The sequence below is a fragment of the Sarcophilus harrisii genome, chromosome 1 (genome assembly GCF_902635505.1).
Source record: "Sarcophilus harrisii chromosome 1, mSarHar1.11, whole genome shotgun sequence".
Lineage (NCBI taxonomy): Eukaryota > Metazoa > Chordata > Mammalia > Dasyuromorphia > Dasyuridae > Sarcophilus > Sarcophilus harrisii.
In genome coordinates this window covers 77,100,660-77,107,432 of record NC_045426.1, presented here as the reverse complement: position 1 = coordinate 77,107,432, position 6,773 = coordinate 77,100,660, and the positions used below count along the sequence as shown (strand labels likewise).

The window sequence follows — 6,773 nt, the reverse complement described above, 5'->3', positions numbered from 1 at the left end:
AGATCCTGAATTTAGAAATAGATTGATTGGTCAAGCCTCCTATTCCCCAGATGCAAAAATTGAAGGAGGGTCAGAGAATGAAAGTGACTTGTCCAAAGTCTCATAAGTAGATAAAGATCTCTTGATTTCCACTGGTCTAGTGCTCATTTATTAAGAAGCAAAATAGAAATGATTAAGAACCAAAATAGAAATAAGACAATGCAATAATGATAGTAATAATAATTTTAGACAAATATACCAAACTTACGTATTGGAATAGGTTTTTTTTTTTTAATCTTCAAAGAAGTCACCTTGGTGCATTGATTCCTCTGTTCTTCCAATGCTCAAAATTTGTGTTCTAATTTTTATCATGATGACATCATGAGCAATTCCCTTACCTCTCCAACTAGAAAGCAAGTTCCTAAAAAGAAATGATTTTTTTTTCATTATTATCTTTCTGTCCCTGGTACTTATCAAAAAGCCTTGCACAGAGAAAGTATTTGGTAAAAGATTGCTTAATTAAAATTATATATGGGCATACATTTTGTATGCATTAAAATTTAATGCATATGCATTAAAAGATCATATCTATAACACTTAAAAAGTTCTGGTGTTGCTATTTATTTTAAAAAATTTATTTTGTTTCTAATTTATGAAATAAAGCACACTTTCACAACATAGTAGAATCTTTTTAAAAAGATAACTGCACATGAAACTACAACTTTATTTTGTAGGACTTGCTATTTCTTTTAGATCTATAATATAGTTCTCATTTAACTTTCTTTCCCCTCCCCCTTTCTTTTCTTCCCTAATGGCAAGCATTAGACACACACACACACACACAGATACACTCACATATATGTATATGCATGCATACACATGGATATCTATATGTATTATGTAAAATCATTCTATATATACTTCTATTTATCCACTTCTTTCTTTGGTTATATATGGCATATGCATATTCCTTCATAGGTCCCTTATAGATCATTTCAGTATTCATAATAGACAAAATGACTTAGTCATTTAAAATTGTTTTTAAAACAATATTGCTTTTCTATATACAATCTTCTCTTGGTTCTGTTCATTTTGCTCTTCATCATTTTGTCCAATTTTATCCATATTTTGTTCTAAAATTAATGAGTAATTGCTTCTTAGACCATAGTAGCATTCCATCATTTTCAGATATCACAACTTGTTCAGCTATTGACAGGCATTTCAGCAGTTTCTACTTCTTTGACATTACAATGCTATAAATAATATACAGGTTTTCTTTCTTTTTCCTAAGCATCCTTGGCAAAGTAATATTGCTGTATCAAAGGCAGTTTAATAACTCTTTGGGCATAATTACAGATTATTCAACTAAATGGTTAGATCATTTACAATTCTATCAACAGCAAATTAATGTCCCAATTTTTCTATATCCCCTCTAATATTTCACTTTTCAATCATTTTAGCAAATCTGAAAGATGTAAAATGATATCTCAATATTGTTTTAATTTCAATTTCTCTAGGAAGATGATTTAAAACATTTTTATCACATGACTATAAATCATTTTGATTTCTCCATGAGAAACTTGCCTGTTCATGGTCTTTAACCATTTATCAATTGGGAAATGATTCATATTTTTATAAAATTCCTTATATATTTGTGACAAAATCATCTGAGAAATTTTATAAAAATAAATGTGTTTATAAAAACTTTATCCATATATAACATAAAATATTACTCTGACAAGTATTGATACAACTTTTCTAATCTATGAGAATCAAAAAATCATCCATGGCTACAGCTAACTAAATGTCAGAACTGGGATTCAAACCCATAGATCCCAGTTTTAGAACTAATGATCTTTCATTCCCTGTGAATGAATCCACTGGCTTGAAGATGAGTGAAGCTACCAGACTGAGGTAAGGAGGGATTATAACACAAAATGTCTACTTAAATTAACATTAATAAAAAAGAAAAAAAAAAACCTTGAAATTATACTTGAAGCTTATTCAAAATAAAAAATCTTATCAATGAAATCTTGATTATACTTTACTATATGTTGACTGTCTGAGATCTTTCCATTTCATTCAAAGATAAAACATAGACTAGAGCAGGACTAAAAACCCATACCTTCACTCCATTTTTCTACTTAATTTGCAATAGAAAATAAACTACAAGAACTGATAAATATGCCAGGGTAAGGTAATCAGGAGAGACATGTTGGTATTACTTGGTTTAAATTCAGCTTCTAGCACATCCTGGTCCTGAAACCCTGGAGAAATTATGTAATATTCTAATATACCCAGGCATATCTCAGAGAATATAAAATATAGCATAATTGCTGATATGCCATGGTATAGGTCATTTGTTCAACAAGATTTCTTTGTACCAAGGATATCATAGGTCTGACACCATTTCTGCCCCTTCCCCTCCAAAAACAAAAACCAAACCAAAGCAAACTAAAATAAAACAAAACAAAAAACCAGTAGAGCTTGTCTTTGATGAGTCCCTATCTTATCTTAAGCCCCCATTATGGATCAAGTTAATCAAAGCCCCACTAATTGCTTCTAGATACCCTTTGCCCCCCACTCTAAACACATAAGATTGGCTCCAAGAAAAGAATGATGTTTTTCTACTAAAAAAAAAAAAATAGAAATTGGGGAGAAAATTAGATTTGTTCTATTTCACCTTAGAAATCAGCACTAGACAGTATAGATAAAAAAAGCCAAAGAGGCTTATTTATATTCGATGTAAGTAAAAATTTATAATTGGAATATACAAAATTAAAATGGATTGCTTTTGGATACAGTGGAAATTTTCAAATGCAGACTAAATGATGATTGTTGGTAATGGGATAGAAGAGATTTTTGTTCAGGTATAGGTTGTACTGCTTAGTACAAGTCTAATAAAAGCCTAGGCAGCTTTTGAGGTTCCTTATAATTGAGATCTATATGCCAAATCAATGCCTCTCTATTTTGAAGGAACCATTATCTTGGATGGTATCCTCTATAATTTGCATTCTTTGGCATTCTTAATGTTTTCATAAAGTCTTCTATTAGGTGATCACTAGGGGCCTTAAAATTACCATCATACCTTATGTATTTTCCATTTAATGGGTTATAATTTCAGTACAGAACCAGCATACCTACTTTTCTGGTAGCATATAGCATTATTGATCTAGAGTTGAAAAGGACTGCAAAGGCTATGTTGTTCAATTTCCTCCCTTAAAGGTGTGTATACTGAGGCCCAGAGAAGTGAAGTAATTTATCCAAGATTACACAGTGGATTGCAATCAAGATCCTCCAGAATAAAAGTTTTTTCAAATGTTTTTCATGGAGTCTTTTATGCAACCTTTGTCACATAAATCCTGACTAGCAATATGCTTTGGTCTGCTTATGTTAATTAGGGATCTTTTCATTGCCTTTTGGATTATCATTAGTACTTTTAATTTGTATGAGGACCATGATGATTTGAAGTCACAAGGCATTAACAGAAGAACACTGGTGTTAAAACTATATTTGATTTTTAAAAGCTGTGAGCTGAGATGACTACATATTGTTATGATTAGTTAATCTAATCACTCATGCTCTTACTCAATTCCAAACTAAATTCATTAACTATCTTTAGATGAGGTTCAATAAATATGCATTTATGATCTAATTCAATAGGTTTTTTGTCCAACTTTTCATCTAAGCCATATATGTTATTGCAACCCTTTAATTTTTTTCTTTGTGAATGATTGAATTTATCTTCTTCCAAGTACTGTGGATTTCATTGAGGAGGAGATTTTTTCAGTGCTCTTGATTTGGATTTCCCAAAAGTCTCTAACATGACTCTACATCAAAGACTATTTAATAATAATAATACTGGAGAGGGAAAATTAGATCATCATATATTTAGAATTTTGAAGAATTGGAGGGTTCACTTAGACCAACCCCCTCATTTTATACTTGAGGAATTAGGCCTAGATATGTTAAATAGACAGCTTAAGGTATTACTGGTAGTAAGTGGAAGAAGCAGGATATAAACTTGGTCATAGGATCATGGTATAATAGACCTAGAATTGGAAAAGACCTCAGTTACCATGTCAGTATCAATTTTTTTTTAAAATGAAGAAACTAATGTTAATAATGATTAAGTGAACTGACAAAAGTCACAGCATTACTAAATGGCAGAGGTAGAATTTGAATTCAGATCTCTTAACTCTAAATGCAGTCCCCTTTCCCTAAATCACTGCATAGAACTTTACATAAATATTACTGATTTATAGGTAGAAAGTCCCTTGGAGGCTAGTGAGTTCAATTGTCTCAATTTAATTGTTGTTGTTTGTCCTTAGTTTTTAAAGAGAACCATGACATCAGTGAGGTAGGGCCAGACAAATAAGTGAATTGGATTTAAGTGAGGGGGGGCTGTGCAAAAACACCCACCTTATTTTCCAGAGCCATCTAAGTCCAGTGGCAGGATATAGATCAAGCTGGCTACACTTGGCCCTGGGTAAAATGGAAGACCTTGACCTTTTTAAGCCAAAGTCTTTAACAGGTCTCAGTTTGACTGAGGCCCCACCCACTCAGTGATTAAGGCTAGGTGGCAATTGAAGCAAAGCATCTCCTCTTTCACCTAGTCAAAAAAAAAAATCTAAAAAACTAATAAATTAATGAATAAACCTGTGAGGGGAAGGCTCTCAAGGTTTCTGGCCAAAGCAGAAATGACTGCTTCAAATTCAATTTGAGTCAATCTGGATGCAAACAATGACCAAATGGGGCTTGGCCTATAACCTGTTGGTGGCCAATTAGAATCAGATTGGTTTTGGTTGAAAGCCTGGTCTTTAAGAAAGAATATAGCCAGTAAACCCCATGATATCTTTTGAGGATTCAGATATACAAAAGAGAAAAAAAAATGCTTTAAAAAAGCATCTGTAGGTAAAGGAATGTGGAGGGAAGGAGGGAAGAAAGTCTTCCAATAGGTCAATTTCTTCTTGCCTCCTTTCCTCCATCTGTCTCAATTTAGAGATAAATTAAATGACTTCTTCAGTGACACACAGCTCATAAATGCCTGATATAGGATTTAAACTCAGCTCTTCTTGAATCACAAAATTACAGAATTCAAGAATCAGAAGGAACCATAGCTGCTAATCTGTCTAATCTATACATAAAAGGAATCTCCACACCAACACAGCAAATAAATAGTTGTTCAGCCTGTGACTGAAATCCTTCAAAGTGGAAGAATTCACTACCTCTTTAGGCAGTCCATTCCATTTCCAAACTATTTTATTTGTTAGGAAATAGTTCCTGACAGCTAGCTCTCTAAATTTACTGTATTGCAACTTCTATCTAGTACCACTATTTCTGCCTCTGATGCTAATTATAGGCAGTCTAGTTCCTGATTCATATATCATCTCTTCAAATACTTGAAGGAAGTTATCATAGTTTTCTTGCTTCTTCTCTTCTCCAGAATAAACATGTTTGTATACTTCGACTAAAGCTCAAATAATGTGGACTTTAAAATCTTCTCCATCCTTCCTATGAAAACTCTCCAGCTTGTCAATATCCATCTTAAACTATAGTATCTAGAAAGGAACACAATACTTTTGATGCAGTATAACCACAACAGAATTCAAGGGTACTATTTCTTCCTCACCCCTAGAAGGTATGTCTTTCCTTGCAATTCAATATCGCATTTGCTTTTTTTTGATTTCCACATCATGCTGATGACTTATCAGCTTGCAATCCACTTAAATTCCCCTATCTCTTTTTCAGAATAATTGCCATCCTATTTCTTAGAGTAATGAAATGTTTATTTTTGTGTAGAAATGTGAAGTTTTACATTTTTCTTTACTGAAGTTCACCTTTTTAGATTCATCCTAATGCCTCAACCAACTAAGATATTTTTTGGCCCCTTCAATCTGTTTTTCACTGTGTTAACTATCCATTATAGCTTTTGGTGTTAGGTAAGTTCTATGAGCTTAATATTGGTAACTTTATAAAAATTCATAAAGGAAATGAAATTATTTTGTCATAACCTACTCTGAATAAAGACACACTGATCCGCTGAAATCACCACTTGTCCTTTTAGGCTCTAGGTCTAGTGTTCTAAACCTAGCATGTTACCAAACATATGAAGTAATTGTAGATTATCAATTAATCAATAAGAGTATAAGGGCCTCTTGTATGATGACCATTATACCAGGTACCGAATATGAAACATGGTATTTATCTTTCAACTTGTGTTTAGAGGTGAAGAAGAAAGAAATAAATGTTTGTAAAGCACTTAGCACAGTGTTTGGTATATAGCAGGTGCATAATTAGTGTTTCTTAGCTTGCTTTGCATTCTCATACTAATTTTCCAGACCATCTGACATATCTTATCTATTTATAATTATACTGATGAAATTGTATCCCATTGGCCATTTCATTTTACGGGTTTATTTTATGTGCATTCTGTGCTTTATTTGAAAAAAAGTAGTATATATGAATTGGCTTTTGGGGTTTATAATGCTCACTAGAAAAAAATCACCTTCCATTTTATAATGCTTAAAGGACTCTAGAAGTTATGACTGCCTTTTCTTGTATTAAGTGATATTTCTTTAAACTTTGCTGCCTGTGTGTTTGCTCTGACAGGGCCAAAGTTCTGTTCCAGGTCTGTTTCATCTTTCCCAAGGGCCCTTATGATATTTCTGTCTTTCCTGCTTATACAATGATAATATCCAAAATTAATTTGTCAAAATTTGAGAGCATTGACAAAAGCATATGGGGGATGAGATTTACAATTTAAGAGGAAGGGAAACTCTGCTTCTTTTTGG

At 32.6% G+C, this 6,773-nt stretch overlaps 1 long non-coding RNA gene across 1 annotated transcript; it reads right to left on the bottom strand.

Annotated features, from left to right (window-relative positions):
- Positions 1 to 247: 247 nt before the first annotated feature.
- On the bottom strand, positions 248 to 4,478 carry LOC116423292. The gene is made up of 2 exons (XR_004233846.1): positions 4,402 to 4,478; positions 248 to 400 (listed from the first exon to the last, which is right to left on the bottom strand). It is a non-coding gene; the product is annotated as an uncharacterized LOC116423292 (long non-coding RNA).
- Between the last annotated feature and the right edge of the window lie 2,295 nt (positions 4,479 to 6,773).